Source organism: Daphnia pulicaria, chromosome 1 (genome assembly GCF_021234035.1).
Source record: "Daphnia pulicaria isolate SC F1-1A chromosome 1, SC_F0-13Bv2, whole genome shotgun sequence".
NCBI classification, from domain to species: domain Eukaryota; kingdom Metazoa; phylum Arthropoda; class Branchiopoda; order Diplostraca; family Daphniidae; genus Daphnia; species Daphnia pulicaria.
Window position 1 is genome coordinate 28809337 of NC_060913.1, and position 25280 is coordinate 28834616.

The 25280-nt window shown below is 37.1% G+C and overlaps 1 protein-coding gene across 2 annotated transcripts in view; it reads right to left on the minus strand.

Annotated features, from left to right (window-relative positions):
- Positions 1-25280, minus strand: part of LOC124321251 — a 36831-nt gene that overhangs the window by 10023 nt on the left and 1528 nt on the right. The window lies entirely within an intron of this gene.

A 25280-nucleotide genomic window follows, 5' to 3' on the forward strand; every position in this document is an offset into this window, starting at 1 on the left:
CTGATATAAAAAATCACACAGCAGCACAGCAGCATATTTATAATAAAGATTATATACATGACATACATGAGCCCCTTGTCTGTATACGGGTCCTTAGGTACATCTGCTGCACACGTCTAAATATATCTATACAGCTGCAGCGCAGCAGTGATGATGACAGAAAATCGATCGACATTTTCAATGCGATATATCTATATGTAATACTGAGCCATCTCATCAACAGCAAAATGGAATCATTCAAGGGAGGGTGGTGCTGCTAAGTTTTTATCAAAAGATGCTGTGCATTTTTTGACGCCCCATATGCTTGTATATGACCCTCACCAAAAACAATTAATCCCCATTCATTTGTCTGCTGACAATATGATGTTTTGATACAGCTGAGGCTGAAAGGCTTTTTTCTCATCAAATATAAAAGCCTTTTGAGATGGATTTCTCCGTTAATATATAAATGCTGGCGATGACGAGTATATGAGCACTTTATTTTGTCTCTTTTTTATGTTTGTTTTCTTATGCTTTCCAATATATAAATTTAATCCCGAAGCATATTATAGAGTCTCCTCTTGAGGCTATTAGCTATAGGCGGGCCTTCATCATCTTTCTTCTTCTTTTTTTGACATTTGTCATTTTGGCTCCTGATGGGCTGGCTGCTGCTGAAAATGTTTGATTATTTTAGATTTATTCAAAATATAAAACGCAGGGAAATTGTTGGAGCGTGAATGTCGCATATTATATGTATAATATAAGAGCCTGCTGACACACAGCAGCAGGGAGCTATATGATGATGATGAATGAAAAGCGCACAACATCTGCCGCACACATATCACGACGTTTGAAAATGCGGAAGCCAATTTGTTTCGCCTGCTGCTGCTCCCGATAGTTTAGATATAATATCACGTCATCGCCAGCCGGGCGTCCGCCATAGTATAGCAATTTCCGTCTATTCTTCTCTGTTGGATTTTTATTTCTCGTTCTATTTTTGTATGTTACACATTTCCTATATTAGTTGGGCTGTTATAGTTTTCATTTTATTTCCTTTGTCATACATTTTTTTTTAATTTTTCATTAAAACAAAGATAATGGCATAAAAATCTTATCATTTATGTATAGTTGCCACTTATTCGTTTATAAACATTAACAAAAACGTTTTATCTTCTTTTCGTTAAATACAAAATTTGTTTGCTCCATTTTTATGATATAGGGGAGACCGGGGTTAGATGGCCTTTTTTTACACACCCGGGACTGCATTCCATAATTTTCACTGGAATAGTTAAATTTTTTTTTATTAAAGCTTATTATCTTGGCTAAAATTTAGCGTAAAAAAAATACGTAATAGTTTTAAATATATAGTAGTATTGAGTGGTTTATCACTTTTCTTTTAGGGAAAAACGCCACCGCTAGCAGGGGAAAGTTGGCCGTCAAGAGAAAAGTAAAAGCTGGCGAAAAGAATTGGTCAACTTGCCCCAGCTAGCAGACAATGTTAAGTAAATGAGGCAACTTGCCCCAAAAATAAATGGCCGATTTACCCCATGGTAGGTATTCGGCTTCATATTTAAAAATGAAATAGTTATGCACCTTTAAATAGAAAACCAAAATACACAAAGTTTAGCCAAGGAAATAAGCTTTCTGCCTGCAAAAGATCATATATACTATGGTTAGGGGAGACGGGGGCTAGTTGGCAGGTCGGGTAAGTTGGCATTTTGCTAGTTAGACCCCTTACAGACCAAAACAAATCAAGCCTTTTACACCAAATATGAAAGACAACATTCAGATTGCTCATACAAAATTTCAAAAGTATACGACTTCCCCAACGGGAGTTTTAGCAAAAAGAAAAAAAAACAACAAGAAGTTTTTTTGGGCCTCTCAGCAATTTTCATTTTTCTCGTAGTATAAAACTCTAAGAGTGTCAGAAAACCCAAACAAACCAGAATTAATGTTTGTCTTATTTTTAAAAGAAACCCGACATTCCTACATTAAAAAGTTATCTAGTTATAAATTTATTTGTTCGAAAAGCACCCTGTGGGGTTAATTGTCACAAATTTGAGGGGCATGTTGTCATACAGATTTCTCACGAGATGCTGAGTTGCAAGTTTTCAAAATTCGACCTAGAAATTTTGGAGCAATGGAGAATCGTCAGCTGCCCGCTGCCAACTTACCCCGTATGTGGGGAAAGTTGGCAGACTTTTGTTTTGCAGTTTTTCTCAATTTCACAATTTCGTGTAAATGAACATTGTAAACAAATACGATCAATTCATAGAGAATTGAAATCTGAATCTGATTTATTCATTCAATTTGCAAAACGTGTGGTCAAAAAATGCAAATTAATTCACAAAAAGTGACCTTGCCAACTAGCTCCCCTCTTCCCTAATTATCCGGTCTACCCTAAATTGCTTACATAATAGCATATAGCTTCTCTCAATTAGATGTCTAGGACTATTTGGGGCTAGAATATCGGATAGTCGGATGCATCTCAACAATAATATAGAAGAGCCTTTTGTATACAGTGCTGGCAGTCTGTATTATATAAAGTGTTGCTGGAGACGGTGGGCGATTATTAATCTGAACAGACTCTTTAGTTGTATCCGACACTCCATTCTCCTCCATTTGGCGCTCGTTGCATTGTCGCGTTACATAATGCAGTCGACGATAAATAAAAAAACAAAAAATATAGCTAAATACTATAAGGTAAAATGTTGCTGTGTACAACTTGATATCCTTTTTTTTCTTTTTCTCTCTTTCCATCAAAAGATTCCATCTCCTTCCAGGAAACTGATGTGCATGGCCCTTTCACGTCGAATAATAGAATAACCAAAGTTTCTTTCGTTTTCTCCTTATATAGGGGGGAGGGGAGGTGATGCAAAAGGCAGCAGACAAATAGAAAAAGAAGTATATACTATATAGGCTACATAAACATCACATAGGCCTACAAAGAAATATTATATGGAGTCGAAATATTATTAGTTATAAAGAAAAGTTTGACGTCACAATAACTCGGCGGCACTTGATTGTGTGCATCACGCTTCAGCGAACACTTTCGTTTCCTTTCATCTTTTGGGCAAAAATAAGAAACAGATGGGGATTTTGATACTTGCAATATATTTCCTGACCTATATATACGTATGTAATATTTACACACACTATATAGACGTTATATTATGTATTATATAAACTTATTTAGTATAGGCTTTTTTTATATGTACATATAGCCTATATGTAGTTCTGTATATTATAGGCCGACACATTTCTAAAGTTTCTAGAAATGTATATAAAACTACTAAATAGAACTTATAGTATAGTATAGCTATATATTAGCCTTTGTATAGAGAATATCACAAACATCTGGCGTTGTTGTTGTTGGTATTACCGGGTTTATATATATAACTCTATACACTAGCTGGACGCGACCAACTACAGAAATGTGATCATTATATTTGGCAGATATAATTTGTAGACGAGAAGTGGAAACTTATCCCCAACACACACAAATTGTTCGTGTAACAAACTTTTCTGGCATGTACGCATTCTGTGATTATATAGCTAAAATGATTTATTGATACGATTAATTGCGTATATGTACCTACTAATGGCAATTACGTTGTGAAACAAAAAAGAAACTACAACATCAGACAACATATTTCTCGTTTCATTATCATAAAACGGGTCTATAGCCTACTATAGGAATCATTGAAGACTATATTACGCCTAGCTATATGATATTGCTGGGCTATATATTATACGAACAGTCTAACAAACTTTCCCGGTAGGCCTAAACGCAAAATTGGACTGAAATTGTTGCGTTTTCTGGTGCGCTCTACGCTTGTCACGAAATGTATAATGGCGAATATAATGAGGTCTCATCATGAAGAGGTTTCATGCTGCAGGGAGTTAGAGAGAGCGGGCGCGGGGTCCTTGATGCCAAATGATTGCGCTATACAGCTGTGCCATCATCACAGCATCCAGCTGGAATATTATTCACAAAACAGTCAACATCGTCGTCATCATCATCAATAATCAGACGCCGAAAAGGGACAGCAGCAAGCACATACATAGTCGATGCCGTGTGCTGTCTATAATATCAGCAGCATCCACCTCATCATCGTATGCAAAAGACGGGAAAATTAGCACGTCAACCCCCCCCCCCCTCCTCCCCATCAGCTACAAAGCGCCCAGTATAAATAAATCCAAAGATTTCACACCATCAGAGAGAGAGAGAGAAATGGCGATAAATGCAAATTCAAACGGTCGCAGCATCGGCGGAGCTTCAATAATATGTTATTATCATTTCCACGTCAAATCTTCTCGTATAATTTATGGATAGATTTTCGCGTTAGATATATACTGTATTTCGGTGCTGCTGGCTTTTGATCTGTCCAAAAATAAAAATATACAGAACTCTTCTTTACATTTTCTTTCGTATATAAAAGCAGTTTGATTCTTTTGTTCTTTTTCAAACAGCAGCCGCGTTCCTTCGTATATAATATCTTATATATAATAGACCAGCACATCAATTGTCAAAGGAGATCTTTATTATAGCCGCTCGTCTCTCATCTCTGCTGATGTTGTGTGTATTCGCGGTCTGTTTGTGTGTGGAAATGTGCTGGCAGCCATCTATTTTATATATCTATTCCAAAAGAATATTTTCTTGATCATAAGAGGCTATAACCCCGCCCATCCAATACAAAAGGGAGACACCACCATCTCCAGTCGATCAAACCGCAGAGCCATCAAGTCAATATATATGTGTGCATTCAACAATTTGCTCTTGGTCCCTTTTCCATTATTATGTATGAAAGGAATTCCCAATAAACTATAAATGTCGGGCCGTGTCGAAATATAAATCCATCTCTCCATCAACCGAATAATCATTTTATGCTGATAGGCCTATAACCCCAGCAGTAAATTCCCATTACAATACCAAAGAATGTTCTATATAACAATTAGAGCAGCAAGTAGGGGAGAACGGGGCAAGTAGGGTAGTGTATATGTTGGCACTATCGATATTGAGATATGTTTTAATGAAACCTAAGTGTAGGAAAAATTCACGCTTATGCAACCCGAAAATCTCCATCGTTTAAAAAAAAAATCATTAAAAAAGTCCTAAGGGTTCAGTAATAAATGAAACAATAATTTTGGCGCCTTAAAATCGTGTCATCAGCTTTGACAGATTTTTTCAATTTACGGGTTTCAGAAATAGAATAAAACTTTCAACAAATAATATTCTTGAAGGAAATTCTTTCCTCTTTCAATCTGATATTTTAGTTTATTATTTCTCATTAGAGGAGTTACTGAAAAATCAATTTGATTAACGACACCTATTCTTGAGGCAAAATGGCCTGACAACGTTGGGGCAGTTTGACGGTATAAAATCTCTGTCGTCTAATGTCAAAATGGTGAGTCTTAAAAAGTCTGTCAATTTTTGCTAAATGTAAGATGGTTAGGCATTACATTAGAAAAACTGAACGTTGTATGTATCCAGATGGTTACATTTTGAAAGCTGTTAAGAAAGTTGTTGCTGAGAAACAAAAAGTATGTGATGTTTCCAAAGCAACCTCCATCCCAAAAAGATCTCTACTGAGATATGTCAAAAATTTCTTGGCTGCTGGAATTCAAGATGAAGCTGAAGCAACTACAAGCATTGGGGGTTACCAAAAACATCGTAAGGTAAATCTACTTATAATTTTTCTGTGTATGTGTTGCAATGTTAATTCTTTCTTGTTCGCTCTAGGTTTTCAGCAGCGAACAAGAAAGCAATCTTAGCAGTTACGTCAAAAGGGCCAGTGACATTTATCATGGAATCACTACCAAAGACATGAGAAGATTGGCTTATCAGTACGCTACCCAAGAAAAATGTATTGTCCCTCTTTCTTGGTCGGTCAAGAAGGAAGCTGGAAGAGACTGGCTATCTGGTTTCATGCGAAGACATCAAGACCTTTCAATCAGAAAACCACAGGCAACATCTCTAAGCAGAGCTACCAGCTTCAACAAGCATAATGTTGATTCCTTCTTTGACAATGTTGAGGTCATAAGGTCTAGAGGCATTCCACCTTCTCGTTGGTTTAATGCTGACGAGTCTGGCTTTACCACAGTTCATGCACCTGATGGAATTATTGCTCGAAAAGGAAGAAAACAAATTGGTTCCATAACTTCAGGTGAGAGAGGCACACTGGTTACAGTCTGCCTTGCAGTATCTGCCACAGGAACGTCTATTCCACCATATTTTGTCTTTCCACGGTAACATTCCTTTTAACTGAAATGTCGTCTTTTGCTAACATATTTGTCTCTTTATTTCAGAGTTCATTTTAAGGAATATTTCCTCAACGGTGCCCCTCTTGGTTCTGTTGGATCAGCCAATAAGTCTGGCTGGATGTCAGACAAAGATTTTGTTTTGTTCATGAAACATTTCATACAAAACGTTCGGCCTTCGAAAGAGAACGAAGTTGTTTTATTTCTCGACAACCACTCCTCTCATCTGTCGATCGAGGTAAGCCTATTGCTTCTATTCAAATTCTACCCTTTTCATTATTTCTTATCTTATTGTATGTTCAATCTATCTAGGTATTAAATTTGGCGAAAGACAACGGAGTGGTCATGATAACTTTCCCTCCGCATTGTTCTCATAAGCTTCAACCCCTTGACAGAAGTGTGTTTGGTCCATTTAAAAGATACTACAATTCGTATTGCAGTTCATGGATGAAGGACCATCCAGGAAAACCTATGAGCATACACAACATCGCAGAGCTGGTTGGATTAGCCTTCCCGCTTGCAACAACACCAGCAAACATCACGTCTGGGTTTAGAGTGGCCGGGCTAGTCCCATTTAATAGATTTATCTTCGATGGTGACGTCGACTTTGCTCCATCTTTCGTCACGGATCGTCCTTTGAATTCATCACCAGTCCCTCCTATTGATGACTTCATAGAAATCCCAGCATCCAACGATAACATCGTCGTAGAAGGCCAAACTCCCGTTCTAGTCCAAAAAGACCAAACTCCCGTTCCAGAGAACCACATCGAGGCCAATGTTTCAACTACAATTCTACCCGACTTGGACAACATTGTGGTTATTTTCGAAGAAGATCCTTTGGCGACAGTTGAAAACGTTAATATTTCACTAGATGTTCAAAACGGAGAGGTAACTATATTTCAATATATTTGCTGCAGCCATTAAATTCAATTATTTTATAGACATTTGACCTGAGAGGTGTTCTCGAGGAGGATTCCAATAGAAATCCAGTGGAAATTATGAGACCCTACCCTAAAGCTGGACCGAGGAAAGGAAGCAGCACTGGCCGAAAACGAAGCACTGCCATCCTAACTGACACACCTGTTAAGGCCCAGCTTGAGAAGGAGAAGATGGCCACTGATGCTAAGAAAAAGAAACTTGGCAAAGTCAGAAGAAAGTTAAATCCCCAGTCCCCAAAACCAGTGAAAAAAACTGCCAGAAAGTCAAGAGCAAACCAAGAAAACAACAACCCAACCATTCCAGTGCAAAATTTACCCAGACCCTCTTCCAGTGCTCAAAATGGATTAACTGATTCTTGTTTCTGTATCATGTGTCAAGAGAGTTTCTCTGAAAGCAGGCCCGGTGAAAAATGGGTGCAATGTGTGAAATGTTTGTTGTGGGCCCACGAAAACTGTGTGACCAAGAGTAAGCGGTTTTTATGTTTCGATTGTTCTTAGTTGTATTGATGAATGGCCATTTTAATTTGTGATTTTTAATTTACTGATGTATCGTTAACATTTCCACCAAGAATATACTTTTGAATCTTAACTTTATTTATTTATTTATACGTTTTACTGATGTACCGTCCCTTGGACTGTTAGTCCATAAGAATAACATGGGCTTTCATGCCCCCATACATGGAGCGAAGTGCCCCTTCAACGGGGCATCTCGTCTTTTAATTTTTATGTTTTCACATCTATTTTTTGGTCTAATAAAGGTGAGTTTCTGTAAATTAAAAATACGAGGCATATAGCTCATTCTCCCCTCTTTCTTTTAAGATAATCGGGAGTATCGAAAGTTTATTTTTAAAAGTATGGTGGCCAAAAAACAAAAAATCGCGTCAACTAGTACAGCTCTCCCCTATAATAATAGCCTATAGTGCGAATTTTTTAGATTGCAGCAGCTGATGTTTGAACCGAGTGGCCCAGCAGCGAATGTGAAAGAGAATAAAGAGACGCTGCTGATGCTGTTACCAGGCCGTATATATATATAATATGCCGGGACGAATCACGCCAGCAATCGCATAGCACAGACCTATATATTATAACGCGCAGCAGTTGTTTGGTTGCGGCATTCATCCGATATATATATTTTTTTTGTAGGTGCTGCTGCTGCTATAGCTGCTGTGTGCTGCTGAGAGCTATATATTATAGCCTCTCCTCACGTTGCTGCTTCGTTCGCGGGTTTTGGTGGCGAGGCGACTTAAATATCTCTTGGCGACCGAACCAAAGAGAGAGTACATAGCTTGATTACACACAGCACAGCAGAGCATATCACGCACACAAGCCATATATATTGATCCCGTGGCTCCCCCAACACACAGCACAACCAAGCACCGGCCCGACTGTGTATATATAAAGACTCATTCTATTTTTCTATAGATTAGATTGCGTGTGCTGGTTTTTGTATGTAGGTTAAGTATTTATTAGATTAATTTTTTAAATAAAAATGTTTTATTTTATTTTTTGTTTTGTTTTGAAAAATCAGACTCATTATACTAATGGACTGTTGAGATTACAACAGCTTCCATTCTGTTTGCTACTAGCGTGTGTTTCAATTCACATGCACCTGTTTCTCGTCTAGAGTGGACGAGTGCTGGCAATGCTTTTTTAAACACTTGATGGCCACTTCTGATGGACACGCGATTTATAATGAGGGGGGGGGGAACAATTGAAATAGATGTCCTAATGAACAGATCATGTATATATTTATGCATTATACATGCATGATAATTAATAAATACTGGTGGCGGTCGAAGTGGATAAACGAGTTTATATAGGCCTACTGTATGACTCCACTTGTTCGTAATGCAACCAGACAAGCGAAACAGAGAGATGATTAAATAATAATGATGATAAATAAATAAATGATATTCTTTATTTGCGCTATTGCTTTTGCGTGAGATATGTGTGCCAAGACGATTTGCGGCCATTATAATAGCCCATTAAACAGAAGTTTTACCAGAGAAGCAGCACCTAATGGCCTATTACCATTCGCGAGAAGCATGCAAGATATAGCCTGTGAGTATATTATATACAGATAATGATCGAAATCGATTGATTATTGGCTTCATTATATAGCAGAGAGCCTTTATATATAGCCCACAGGCGATGCTTGATGATTTGGACGATGGTTTCTAATATTCCACCAGGGGTGTATACATTCTTGTCATACATAAAAGAATATATAGACAGCAATATTAAAAATAGCCCCAAGAATATATAGGCTTATGTAGTTATTTTTCACGTTATCTAGACTTCTATATATGCAGATGTGCTGTGCTGACGCCTCGTTATATGTAGTGCAAGGATATGTACATTATATATATATTCCGCATTGGTATACACGCACGAATGTGTATAGCCTTGAGAGAGCCGGAGAGAGCTATAGAGAATCGGTTTACAAGCCCCCAGGTCTCTAGTTGTTGTTGTTGTTTCACGATGCCTTTCGCTTTCCATACTCGAGTGAGGATCAATAAAACAAATATTATACTCTATGCACAGCAGCAGACAAATGTCGAGAACGAAAAAGCCGAGATTTCAAGGGCGAATAACGTTGAAGTATTAGAAATACATTAGATAAAAATAGAAAAGGTAGTATAGAGGTCGAATAATGTCAAAGAGAATAAAATCTGCTGCTGCAATTAATGAATGCAGAATTTATTGTGGTGGAAGATGTATCCGTTTATATTATACGTTGCGGGAAGAGGAATATTCCGCCTGGACGATTTTCGCCAATACCAAATCATCATTTTGATATGGAAACGAGTTCTATATAATATTATATAATATACCGCACGCGGGATTATTAACATTATAAAAGATCAAAGAGATATAATAATGGTATTAGATAACTACAATGTACATTTATATTGACGACGATGCTTGCGCTGTGATGGCCGATTGATTTTCTTTATTACATTGATCGAAGAAGAAGAAGAACTATAAATAAGATTATTCGGGGGATTAATCAGTTGACCGTGCAGCTTATTACATTATAAGCATACCAATAATACATAATATAAAACAGCTCTTTTATTATATATATAAATAGTAGTAGGAGTATATAACTTAATAATATAATAGAGATGTTATTTGTTGCTGTGGTGCTGTATAGAAAAGTCTAAAGGCTACATCACAGCAGGCTATCTCTCTATGTGGTCTAACAAAACAGTGTTTTATATAGACACTGATCGATAAATCACATCTATATCTCTCACCGTGTGATGCAAAAAGAATATAAAAGGGCGACAAAGTTGGGTGTGACGCCCGACCGCACTATGAGCGATAACCTCAGCACAGACAACACACAAACTTTGTCCGCGCACAGCACGATGTACATTACAAAGCTGCAGCACATTGACTTAAATATATTATTATAATATATGGTGTGATGCTGTGGGATATTATATTGTCTTTCTATAACGATGGATGTGTTGTATAGAAACATTTTTGTTTTATGTCCATCGATAATCGATCATGTGTGCCATAACACGCTTATACAATTTATTTATTATTACACCAGCATACAATAGACGATATTTCCTTATTCCATCAATTTGATATAACAACATATATCTGATAAGATTGGCTCATAAATTATGCTTCTACTACAGTCTGAGCACTTTTATGTTTCCGCAAGTGTTGATTAAACCCCTGTGCTTTTCATTAAATGTATCTAGGCTGTTTATGTTGATGACATTAACGTCTCATATTATATATACAGCATGAAAAGCTTTTTAATGTAACTTATACTGTTTTCGTGTCGTAATTTATGCAGACTTTTCGTTTTATGACCTCTATATTTAACATCCATTTCTTATGCTTTAGATGTGACTGTGTACAGGCTAAAGACATAAAAGTCCGTATACGGAAACATTAAAATAGGATCAACGTTGTCTTGGATATTTATATATAGACGCGCTGGCCGTGCTGAACATTGCCATCTGTTATATGTAGACTATACCCGCATATGTATAATGTCAAGAAGTGAATCTATACCATAAATAACAGCCATATAATAGCCAGCACATCTAGCATAACTTTAAATATTTATTCGTTCAGAATTGTTTCTGCATATTCTTCTATATATTTGATGCGCGCAAAGCCAGGACGTCTATTACATATGGATCAGCTCCGCGATTCTTTTATATAATACATATAAATATGAAGAAAATCTTCTTTGGAAAACTTGTATAGGGCTGACGCTGGTGCACAGCAGAGCACATCGCGATCTGTACTTTCCTTCTGAGACTTTCCAGCTCTCTCTAATATAAGACAGGGCCCAACTTCTTCATACACGTCCAACTTTGGGTAGATATGTTCTTCTCCCTTTTTGCTGACTTCATAGCAGCAGCAGCATGTGCTGTCTATAACATGCGGAGAAGAAACTTGATCGCAGCAGCAGCAGTACGGCGTAATAAAAAATAAAACACTTTGAAATGAGCTGCGCAAATCTTTTATACATCATGAGGAGTAATACAGGACTTGTCAGGCAAACTCTTTTTCCACTCATCTATTTCACACTTGGGTCTACTGAAATATAAAGTCTCGGCTGTCTTGTTGTCACTTTGTAACGTGTCAGTAAAGATATAAGCATACACATATTGTCTCAAAAATTCGAGACTTTTATATAGACAGAAAAAGAACATCATGATGCAGAGTATAGGCCTATAATATATTTATGCGTTAAAATATTCTTCCAGCTATGTTTAATACATAGGCTAAATAGATAAGTGCATCCACGTGCCGTACATGTATATAGTTTTCGGCCCCCTATTATTATTAGTTATGCAAGGCGCATAACTAATAATAATAGGGGGCCTAATAATGTCTTATACATATTTCCAGCTTTTGTTCTTGTAGCCTATATATATATTATATACGTTGAGCTACACAGCACAACACGCGGTGCGGCGGCTCATTGCTCCCTGTATATATAATTCGCTTATTAATTCCCATTTTTATTTCTATTATCAATTTCGCCAGCATCCTTTTATTATATAGGCCTATATATAACTTCATCAGCAGCAGGGCGTGGTTCAAAAAATTGTTTTAACAACGAAAGCCCGCGGCCTCTCTGATGTATAGTACAACAACCGCACAGCACGCGCGCGCTGTCTACATACGTTTATTAATAGTACATCGTAAAATATATACTGTAGACATGGAAAATTTAAAAGCTTCCAGGGGTCAAATTGTTGAGCAAACAGCAGCAGCACGGAGCACGCACCAACTGTTTTTCAGACGTGCTCATTTGACTTTTCCTGACTGCTGCGCTGCTGTCAAACACATCACACACTCGCAAAAAGTCAAATATTTGTTTTAGCAACAGCAAAGCAAAAGATAAAAAGCGCATCCGGCCGGCCAGCAGCAGCAACATATAGACTCAATATAAATATTATGCAACAATTGATTTTTTTCTGTCTATGCACTAGATCAAACAAGTGGATTATTAAACGGCCGGTGCCTGCTTGTATATATGCGAAGAGCGACAAAGAAAAAGTTATCCAGACACTTTATTCTATTAATATATTTCATTCTTTATCCGCGTGTGATTTCGCGATGAGCTGATGACTTCAATATTAACCCAACTTTCTTTAGGGAGACCGGGGCTAGTTGGCTCACTTTTTACACACCCGGTCCTGCACTCCGTAATTTTTACCAGAATTGTAAAATATTAAAAAATAATGAAAGCTTATTATCTTAGCTAAAATGTGGCGTCGAAAAATATATGATAAAATTACTCTTATAAAAGTGATAATGAATGATTTATCACCTCAATTTTAGGGAAAATCGCCACCGCTGCTAGAGGAAAGTTGGCCATCAAGAGAAAAGTAGAAGCTGACGAAAATAATGGGCCAAATTACCCCAGTCAGCAGACAATGTTAAGTAAATGGGACAACTTGCCCCGAAAATAAATGGCCAACCTACCCCATGGATAGGTATCCAGATTCTAAATTTAAAATGAAATAGTAAATAATCTTTATTTTAGAAACCAAAAAACACAAATTTTAGCCAAGATAATAAACTTTCTTTTTGCAAAAGATTATAAATATTAGTTAATAACGAAATACATGGGAGAAAAATTATACTATCGCTGGAAAAAGTTACTTTATAAGTCAAAAATTAGTTTATCTACCTTCAAATCCACAATTTTAGCAATAAACCATCAGTTACTAGGTGAAAACCTGTTAATTATAAAACTACTCGATTTGGCAATCTCAAAATCAGCTCAATTTTGATTTTAATTAAATAAATCAGGAAAGAGCATCTTACCCCGTATACCAAATGACTCCGGTCTCCCTATACGATGGATCAAACTATATATGTGGCCCTTTTTTTCTTATACATCGACCAAATTTTATTTCATAGTTTTATTGGGATAGGAAAAAACTTGTTCATATTTTTCGCCAGCATTTTTGCATAAATAAAAATCACGGCTGTAGGCTATATACAGGGATACACATCTAGCGATTTGAAATATATCTATAAATAAATCCACCATCCTCAGACAGCATCAGTATAATAGTATTATTGGGTTTTCTTGTTACTTTGTATCTATCTGCGTATTACTATATTTATCTGATGGGTTTCTCGGAGATTAAATTGCATTTGTCTATATTTTCCACTCTGCTGTGTCTTATATGTAGGGTAGAGTGGGGCGATTTGGCGTTCGGGTCGGTTGGCTCAATTGATTTCTTGATGGGTTAGAATTGCAATAAAATATTGAAAAAATCAGGAGATGTATATGTTAGTAATGCGCATCTTAAAACCAAATTTCATGGTAGTACGACGAACGGTTGAGGAATGAAAAGTAAAATAAATTTTTCGTCTTAAGATTGGGTCGTCCTACTTTTACTTTCGAATCAAATATCGGCTTTCCCGATTACTTTAAAATTATTAAAAAATCTGGAAAATACTCTACGTTATCTCTTCTTTAAGCCTGTTTTATATTTACAATAGTTTAAATAAGAGATATTCAATAATATACTAAGACTCCTTTGTTGGGGACGCATCGGCCACACATCGTCGGGGCTTTTTGGCTTACATAAAATTGCATATGATAGTAGTAAAATTATTTGTGTTCGACTTTTTTCGTGTTTTTAGTCAACTACCATACTTATTTAAGCTTTTTAATTGATATTCCGTTGGTGGGTTGCATTATTGGGTTATTTTTTTAAATTTTGAGTTTCTACTGTCAGTCAACGGTTTTTCAGTAAGAAATACAGGGGCCGAGACACCCCGGTGGTGTGAGCAAGTGACCCCGTGTCTGGGGCGGGTTTGCTCTTTTTTTTTAATCGGCAATAACCTAGTCTTCATTTATTTAGATCGAATTGAAAAAATCACCATTTAAAGCAGAAAAGATTGTCTTTCTTTTAAGATTTGGTGGATCTAAATACGTTGGAAAATAAGGGAATGGGAGCTAAGAGAAAAAAAAGTGAGCCAGTCGCCCCACTCTCCCCTGGGGGTTATATTAAAAGAGAGTCTATTATAATATACGAATGTAATATATTAAGGATTTAGAGCACAGGAGACGGTGGAGTACTTTTACTGGTTGACGTGATGCTTGCCACGCTGCACTGCGTGGGCCCTTTAACACCACAAGTCCATCAGCTGATGTGTATAACACAGTCAACCGGCACCGTTTTATTGCGTGACTCCCTCCGCTCTACGTGAATGCTGTCGAGTGCCCTGCATGTGTACCGCATTCCCTCGTTGTAATATTCAATGGATTGAATTCCATTTCTTTTAGAACATTACATCATGCTTGTCACCAACTTGCCCCATATATCAGCACAGTAGCGAATGCCAAGCGTGTGTATGAAGTATATTGGCCTAAATTGTCCCATCATAAAAAAATGGCCATAGTCTAATCTCTACCTGGCATTTTTCTTTTTTAATAAATAAAATATTGATACGAACCTCAATGTAAAAACTATAAAACACAATAAGCTAAGCTTTTATATATCTGATGGTAGGAATAAAGATCGTCAAAGTTTTCCCCCTAATTCAAATATGCATCAGGTATACAGCTATTTTTGTTGATCTTTTTTTTAAATCCCAACCGATCCCATCAACAAAGTTTAATATAAATATTTAAAAGGCTATATAAAAGCCCAATACACATGATGGTGGCTACGCATTGCAGCATTGGCTGTATTAACCTGGGGGCAGAGTTATATATACATAGTGGGCGTGTATGAACTATAGCCTATATAAGTATAGTAGTATCAAAGTATAACGATCAACATCCAAAAGTTGTAAATGCTAAATATGTTTGGTATTATTGAGAGAGGGCCGCTATATATAGGACATGAAAGGCAGGCTCTCTCTCTACTATTATATGCTCCGCTTATACATTTGCGTGTGTACGTATATAGGGTGGAGTGCTGCTGCAGGGCTGATTGCTGTGCATGCCAGTTCCGTTATATTAATGTCGCTGCTGCGATGTTTGATCGATGTAATCTGATGATATTTACCTACATGTAGGTACATATAGTTAAATACATTGATCGACAAATATACGTATGTATAGGCATTTAATCTGGTAGGTTATTATTTAGACTGGCTGTACTAAAACGTCTTTGTTGACATAGTCCATATATATGAGTGGATATAGCATCATAAATAAGTTTCATTTTAATTTGAATACCTTATAGATATCAGTCGTGGATGAAAGTTTATAAACGTGTAGCTCAAAAATACGCCTTTTTACTGTGTAGGGGAGAGGGGGTCTAGTTTGCAGGTGGGGTAAGTTGGCATTCTGCTAGTTAGACCCCTTACAGACCAAAACAAATCAAACCTTTTACACCAAATATGAAAGACAACACTTAGATTGCTGATACAAAATTTCAAACGTATACTACTTCCCCAACAGGAGTTAGAGCAAAAAGAAAAAAAAACGACAAAAATTTTTTTTGGGCCTCTCAGCACTTTTTATTTTTCTCATAGTATAAAACTGTAAGAGTGTCAGAAAACCCATTAGCCAAATAGAATTAATGTTTATCCTATTTTTAAAAGAAACCCGACAGTTCTACATTAAAAAGTTATTTAGTTATCAATTTATTTGTTCGAAAAGCACCCTGTGGGATTAGTTGGCAGAAATTTTGAGGGGCATGTTGGCATACAGATTTCTCGCGAGATGCTAAGTTGCAAGTTTTCAAAATTCGACCTAGAAATTTTGGAGCAATGGAGAATCGTCAGCTGCCAACTTACCCGTAGGTGGGGCAAGTTGGCAGACTTTTTTTTGCAGTTTTTCTCAATTTCAAAATTTCGTGTAAATGAACATTGTAAACAAATACGATCAATTCATAGAGAATTGAAATCTGAATTTGATTTATTCATTCAATTTGCAAAACGTATCAAAAATTCAAATAAATTCACAAAAAGTGACCCTGCCAACTAGCCCTTCTCTCCCCTATTGGTGGATGGTGTTAGCCTATGGTAGAGGTTGAGCTATCTTATTTGCTTTATATATATTTTTATAAACTTCATTGTATCAACATTCATAAGGAAAAGTAACTCAGTCGGTAGCGGACTAAGCTAGTAATAATATAAAAAGTTGGTCTTGAGTTCAAACCTTGCTATCGCTTACCAAATGATCAGAAAATACGAAAAAATTATTAGTAATACTCGAAAATTATTTAGATGTCAGTCACCTCACCGGATGGTGGTGGTGGGTGGCGAGGGGCCTTGGGTGATGATAGGAAGAGTTAGAGTTAGGGTGACTATAATCTCGCGCCCCTGTTTTCCTATACAATGAGCTAAGGTTTAGCAAACATTTTTGTTTCGAAAAAATTTGTAAACATGCGATGTCTCGGAGGAGGTGGCAAAACGACTCTTGTTTAGATATATCTAAACAACGGTTTCCTATTAGGAAACAGCGCTTCTCTGAGAGTGTCATCATATTTTATTTTATTATAGTCGCTCAAATTTCCATTTTTTCAAAATTTTCATTTATAAATGAGTATGAGCAGCATGCAGTTTCTGACTGGAAATATTGCGCCGGTATATAATTGAATGTATCCAGGCATCGTCATATTATAGTGTATATGCATATAGAAATTGCATTAATCGAGATGATGAATCATCAAGCAGGAGGCCGTAATGAATATCGAGCGATGCTGTTGGTGCATGCTGCTGGCTGTTGCTGTTTGCTGCTACTTCAGAGACAAACCGAACAGAACTATAATGTATATATGCCTGCAGATGTTGCTGCTGGTGCGGTCTAAATTCTATTAAGCGAGGACCTTTTCAGCTTCGCGGAATGCTGATGTGCTGCTATGCGCTATCACAGAGAATATAACGCGAAGTCTCTCCTCGTCTTCTCCGCCATGTGCATATAGAACCACTTTAGAGTCCGCTCTCCGCTGCGCTGCTGCTGTCCACATTGAGAGCATCAATTTAGTTATTTTTGCAATTATTCATTTGATGCTGCTGCTTTATATAGGGCCTATATATTAATACAAGGTTAGTGCGCTCAAATGTGTCTATATAGACCTTATTAAGATCCAAAGGTATGGGTCAAGCTGACCCCTTAGCGGCGCGTTGCAGTGTGAAGGGCTGCCGTGAACAGGAGATTTTATTTTGGCTCGCCCCATGTGGCATAGTGATAGGCTTTTCGGGTTAATCGTGCCCGAGGGAAGAAAAGGGAGGAAAGGAAAGTCTGGTCCCCTCTTTTCTTCATTCTTTCCTTTCCTCCCTTTTCTTCCCTCGGACAGAACAAATCTATATAAATCTTGTTCTGTTTTAATACGTCTATGTAAAGGACACGCCCTGACGATATACACCCAAATTCCACATTTATCAATAATTTGGGTAGATATAATATTGAGCCAATGGAGGGTATTATATCCTAGCTGTACTACTCGGGATGCATATATATAATCAGGATATTCAACAGACGATAATAACCCCTTTTGAATTGAAAGGCATATAAGCCTCTGCATGCTGCTACATATGATATATCCAACATATATATAATATCCTCCTTGCAGTGTGTCATAGATGATATCGCGCCAGCAGCTCTTGTGTATAATAATAATAAGCATATCCAGCCAGCCAGCAGAGAAGATAATATGCACAGCACAAAAGCTATATTATAATACGCTGGCATTATATATAGGCACAACTCTACTATATCCTGAACGGAGATTATTAGACTGAAAATCTCTTTGGTCTATAATATACGAAATAGCCTGTATAGTAAATAGCATATCTATATTTACACAAAAGTTTGATATAGATTTTGAAGGAATTTCGCTGTGCTGTGGGTGTCTAATATTATATATATAGGGAATGCCAGGCACGTGCGCTCGATAGTCTCTCTCTCAGGCGAGAAACTCTGAGCACTGTGGGCGAAATAAAAGGAAAAGAAGAAAAAAAAGGAGGGTTTTGTGCTGTGTGTGTGTTGGGGAATGATGGATCTCAGGGACCAGCCAATGCATACCAAACAGTTGCTTTGCTACTGCTGTCGTGTATATAATACAGTAGCACTCAATGCTGCAGCCGCCGACGCTGCTGTGTGATGCTATGGGGTGATGTGCTGAGCGTTTGGGAAACAACAGCTGAGATTTCTTTAGATAAATGTATAATATTATATCTATATACGCCGGAGTCGTTTATTTTTTTCTTTTTCTTCTATTATAACAGCTAGGCACGTGTGAAACTCGATCAAATATTTATTTCTTATATGTATTACAGCCTACGTGTAGACGCAAGCACGTGACGTCTAGACTCTGTATATAATAGGCCTATAGGCCTACACGCAGCACACAGAGATGAAATAAAAATACAATATTCGAAAGTCGTTTATAATAGCAACATAGAACCAAATCTAATTCGATTTAATGTAGAACTATAAATACATTTGTCTGATTATATATATATAACGATGAAAGGTTCAGTCTGAGAGCCATCAACGTGATGAATTCACTGCTGGCATTGTTATAAAATGTTATATAGACCTGGGACATGTTATGTGTATACAATAGACCACAGCGCACTTGTGTCTATTATATATAAATCCAGCACAGACAGCCGGCCCAGCAGCACTCACCTATGTATATACTATACGCTGTGCGGTTCTTTTTATTTATATTTGTTGAATGTGTTTGTTGTTGCCGGGATCGACCCAACAGCAAACACAATATATAGGACGCAGCATAGCAGTAGCAGAACAGAGAATATAAAGGTCTTTGGGGCTGCGCTCACAGTCCTGATGGACTGAAAGGTTTTGAGGTCAAAAGACTCAATACACCCCAGCAGTCCATAATACAATATATATATTTATCAATCGAGTGTGTCAAGTATAATATAGCCTAGATTTATAGTCTGTACACACAGCACAGACGTCATCATCTCCTGATAGATTCTGCAGCAGATTGATTGCAATCAAATTGCATAGTATAGGCTACATGTGATTGTATAACCTTTAAACATTTATTTCTGTGATTCCAGAATAAATAATAATATTATAACTCTCTCGTAGGCTGTATAATAAAAGTTGTGGAAAATACTTTGCTAAAAAATGGAATATAGGCCTAAAATGATGTGGCATATATTATTATTCCTATTCTTGCATTGCACATTCTTCCATAACAAAATATTCGTCGCCAGACTTTGAGAGCAGCAGAAAAAAAATAAATGTGGAGATATAAGATTTTTTTTTATTTTATAAAAGATATAGACATAACAGCTGGGCTGTCTTATGCCACATATCCTCTAGATATCTAAATTATATAACGTTCCATATATTTTCCAGATCTTGCAAAGCTATATTATTTCCGATGGAAACATTACAGCAGTCTTCTATTGAAATAACAGACCCCATCTGGCTTTACATGAAATATGGTGGGCGTGTAATATAAAAAGAGGAAAAAAAATTGATTTTCAATATTACACAGACAGTTTATTTCTATATTGATAATGATATATCCGTAATATATCTGCAGGATGGTGTTGGATATATGCTTTTACATATAATTTATATATCTCCAGTGTATGATTGATGCGACAGTAGCATGATTTGTATTGGTCCCAGCACGTTCCAGTCACAGTACAGTATATATATATATATAGCTGGAGGGTAGTGTGTGGGCATATATTGGTGCTGGTCTTCGTGACCGTTTGCTGCGGGCAAAGTATCGACCATTCACTTGGGCAAACAGCATCGATCATCAAACAGTTTCTCTCTCTCGTTCTCCTGCTGGACTGGACTATATTATTTGCTGGACACATTTCTAAATATTTGTTTTGTGCTGCCAGACCTTTTCAAATCTATATAATAATATACGCATAAAGACTTCACACTTTTCTTTTGATGTGATTTGATATACTATTTTCAAAGGGCGTTGGGTTGCTGCTATAAAGAGCAGTCTCCAATCAGCGCAATTTTCAATGATATAATAATTATAATCCAAAAATCAAAAGAGATATAGGAGATAAAATGCCAGGAAATATCATCAAGGCGCTTCAATAATCGAATCTCTCGAAAAGTTTGGCATATCGCTTGAATTTCCCGGAATTATTTTATACGTTTATAATGATGCAATCGCGCTTGCATACGTTGTGAAAGACCTTTTCAGAATTAATTTTCAACTTTTATTGAATAAGTTATTATTTAGAGTGCTGAGAGTATGGAGAGTGATGCCCGAAGGCGATAATACATTTCCAGTTGTTAATAATTGACTAAATATATATATATATTAAAATCTGTGCACATATAAAGTATTGCTCATCATTCGAATAAAATTCAGTGTAAAATATCTATTTAATACAGGAGCGGGGGCGGAATAAAACGCCAACTCTTTTCAAATGAACCCCGGCAGCTATTCGCGAATGAATGATATATCTGTTTGTTTTATATAGCTGATGCCTAATATAATATGCAATGCATCTTATTAGAATATTGAAGGAGACATGAAAAAGAAATTCCCTGAACTTTCCAATACTGATCAATGCAAAACATTTTATGTAATAATTCGGTTTTCATTGGAAATGCTTCTGTGCGCATCGGCTGAGGCTTTAAAATATATGTTATATAGGCCTACGCCCCTTAATATATTTTCTGTTTCGAAATGTCAACTGCCAGTCAACATCACAGAAGCTATTATACATGGAATAGTACATCGAATATTGGCTAAACCCACACAGCACACACACACGAAAGGATATATAGATGTGCTGTGTTGAATTCAAAGGTTGATTATTATTCAGCTCACGTGTAGATTTCTGCGAAAAGACAAATTTCCTACTGCGCATCGCACCGATTGATGTGCTGAGATAAAAGTGCTGCCAAATATATTCAAATGTGGCGGATATTATTCAAAAGACACAGAACTTTTCGGATATATTGTCAGCTGTATAGACGATCGGCCGATCAGATCAGTAGATTTATCCAAAGCAAAACTCCAGATGTGCATAAATAATTCATCGGCTATAGACCAGAAAGTGCTGATGGACTATAATATGCAAAAGAGATATGAGGCAACCGTGATGGTGAATAAATAATTAAGACATCAGGCAATCCACCCCATTGTGTATAGTCTTACATAACAAGTCTAAAAAGGCTAAGATTCAATTACATCAAAGACCAGCACAGCATATACAGCAGCAGCAGCAGTATAGCCAGCCATCAGGAATGAAAATGAGCAATTAACAAATTAAATCCTTCCAGCACGCTCCATGCAGCAGCAGCAGTCTTCGTCGTCGTTGATGTAATCCTAGTCACGAACAATTTATAAGCTATCTTTTGCCACAGCAGCAGACGACTAATACTCTTATACAGATGTTTAATCAGAAAAGAAAACAGGTGGAAATGAGATGTTGTATCTTACATTATAAAAAAAAGACTGGCCATCATTCAGCTATAGCATCAGCCCCTGCGGCGATAGATCCACACACACAGCTTGATCACTAAATAGACGCAGTCTCCTATATCTAATATAATATAAAAAGGAATAGTCCCTCTGTGATTAAATGCTGGGCCTCCGCCGCTCTATCTGTAATGCGGTTAAATAAATGAGCGATATAACAAGATCTTTTCCGCTCGTTCGACCCTCCGCTCGTCCTCTGTGCCCAACGGCTTAGTTAGTAGTATGGCGACCACCATTTTCACGTCTTAAAAAGTTTTTATTCTCGGCAGCCCAGCAGCTGCACAGTTGATTCAAGAGGCTGACCAGCAGCAATGGATGTAATCTATATAAAGTCAATTCCCGCTGTGTGCTATGCTGCATCAGCTTATTCTCCTTGGCATCAGTCGTATTACATTTAAGGGTAAAGAGATAAAGGCGAATTATATCAAAAGAAGAACATTTTGATTATAGAATTCACGCAGAGTATAGTGTACATTATCCTCCAGGGAATTGAACTAATCAGCAGCTATAAAGGAATATCAGCAATTAAATAAACGATCAACCGGAGAAATAATCCTGTATTACTCTTATAATATCTAAAAAATAATTTTTAAAAAATATGAAAATATTACAGGGTATTAAACCCCCAACGGCGTTTGTCCAATAGGCCTACATACTACATAGGCAAGATCGTGATCAACAATTTCAGTAATTCTTCGTGGCATCAGCAGTTGCACAGCAGCAGCAGTATTTCTTCTTTTCTTTTTATATATGGGAATTGTGCGTGATGTTGTCCCGATCTATAAAACCTACGGTTTCGATCTCTTATAGTATATACGTGTTTTAGGATAAAAATGTACTCTCGGATGAAAAACAAGGACGGAAATGTCTTGGTCCATTACCGAAAATCCAAAGAGATAAATTCTCTCCGCCGCGTGCTGCTGTCCAAGTGAGGTGAACTCGGCAGTATATTTTGTCACGTTTTTCTTCCTTTTTTTGGTTTTTTTTTTATTTATCGGTTGGATTAGAAGCTGCCTGGTGCTGCTGCTGTTGTGCACGGCAGCGTGAAATGCAACCCCCCAGCAGCAGCACAGTCTCTTGTGTGATATATTTATATTATTGGCTTACATAAAGATTTCTCTCTATTCTTTATCACTTTTTCTGCCAAAATGTCTTTGAGACATTTATCCTCATCAAAGTTTCATATATCCCTCGATAACTTCCCGTTGTGTTCAAAGACATGTAAGCCCTTTTGACAAAAGGTGAATAGGACCTTTACAAATTATATAACGTCGTATTTAATCTATAATATAGAGAATATTTATATATTATACCATAAGGCGACACACCATCCCATCATACTATCACAAATGGAATAACACGTAGGCTACATCCGGGCGTATAATATTATATATAATATTATACACACGCACACAAAAGATATGATGGGTGCTGGACTCTGTGAATCTTTTGGTGTAATCTCTTTCTGTGTATTGTATATATAATAATATGTGTCCGCTACGTCTGATGCTGGTGAGATGATGCCATGCTGGAGGCGACGGATGCTATATAGCGCCGATTGGATGATTCGAGCGTGGTGACATGTGCTGGAAAGGACCAGACACACATCCGCGCGTCGGGTCGTGACTGGCATCTGTATATATCTCATTCTATATTATATATTTTTCCTTTTTAGATATTTTATAATAAAATATTTATTATATATCTCTGTCTCTTATTTGATCACACGATTCCGGCAGCAGGCAGCAGCAACTGCTGTGCCACATCGCACCAATATAACATCAAAGTCTTGTGATGTGGATACGCTCTTCATCATGGCCATCTCGATTGTTTGTTTTTTTATGATTTGTTCTATTTATTTTTTCAAGAAATAATTTTCTTCAAAGAAAATATTATATCAAAAGGATGCATCTATATACACATCACTAGCTCTGCGGGAAATGATGTCCATATCGTTTTATGCAGAGACAAATATAAAAACAACCAAATTGAATCGTCCTCTTTTTCGTATATGTGTGTGTAGGCTAATATAAAATGATAAAAGGTTATACGTGAAATCTCAAATAAAATACAGACGCTGGCTCTTGTTCTATAGTTTTATATTCTCTCTCTTCTGACGTGTCGCCGTCTCTCCCTATAGCACAGATTTCCCCTTTCCATCAGCACAGGAGCAGCTAAAACGCCAAATTATTCATGCATATTATTCCGTGTGTGTGTGGATAGGCTATAGGCCTTTTTTCCTCGTGTGCTGCTGCTGCTGCTGCAGCTGCTCTTATAGTACACAATTTAGATATTTTCGCCAACTATGCGATGATACATAGAAAGCACACAGCAGCTCCCTGCAACAGCAGCACACATCTCTTTCATCTCGAGACCCTAGATACATTCTAGCACATATTAGAGCAGCAAGAAAAAGTCCTTGGATAGGCCATGCAAAAGAAGAAAAATTCCTTATATATTACCCGTTAGCAATCTCAAATGCTCTGCTGTTATATTAGAATGAACATTGAACAATATGCAGCAACAATTACACAGCTGTGCTGGCACGTATAGTCTATAGGCTCGCATATAAATACACAACAATAAGTGTAGGACAGATGTACAAAGGCCGGGGATAATGAGAAGCGCAAAGTGTTGAAAAATATTTGAAAAAATTTATGCCCAAATATATTTTATATAGTATCTTCTCAAATTGTCTCCTTTTGATTCATTGAAAGCAGCTGCTGCGGGCTGTGAAATACATATTTTATGATCATTAGAAAAATTATAAATCCTAGCCACATCCACCATACATTTTCCAGGAAAACCCCCTTATGCGATCTTTTTGGCGTAATAATAAAGGAGGAATCAAATCACTGCTGCTATAGGACGAGCACCACTTTCTCGTGAAGGATCGAGAACTTGAGCCCCCCCCCCCCACCACCACCACCACCCTTAAGACGTCTATAAATATAATGCCCATCAAAACTGCTGCTGCTGCGCTTGCATATGATGATGTAACATTAGACATTTTCGACGAGACGAATGTATAGCTATCTCTAATGCTTAACAGCCAAGGACAATATAATCTCTAAGACTCTCTCGTCGTCTCCTCTCTAGACCATTTGAAACCGCTCAAAAGCGGCTCATCTTCATCACATGAAGATGCTGCTGGCCACTACTGTATAGACATCTATATACTTAA